Raw genomic sequence first — 382 nt, forward strand, 5'->3', positions numbered from 1 at the left:
AATCCTTTGTAGAGTAATCTGAAAGAGGTTTTTGAGAAGGTGGAGTAAGAAGTAGAAGATCTTAAATTTGCTACTGGGAGGAAGAAAACCCTGTGCCTTCTGATGACCATGATCTCATATGTCCCACTATGGTAGAGAAGAGCTAAAGGGCGCTACCTTCAGATGTTCTGTTCAGCCTGATGCTTCTGCAGATCCTGAGATAGGAGAGATTGTTTTCATTTCCATACTATCCCCACTCCTCCTTCTCTTTCTCCATCTTGCAGCAGGTCCTTGAAGATAAACACAAAAAATAAAAATTCAGATAGGTGAATTTCCCTTAAACTGCCCATATATTTCAGCAAACCTTCAGATTGGCTTAGAATTTGGGTGATTTCCACCCCCT

This window comes from Myotis davidii, unplaced genomic scaffold, assembly GCF_000327345.1.
Source record: "Myotis davidii unplaced genomic scaffold, ASM32734v1 scaffold2314, whole genome shotgun sequence".
Lineage (NCBI taxonomy): Eukaryota > Metazoa > Chordata > Mammalia > Chiroptera > Vespertilionidae > Myotis > Myotis davidii.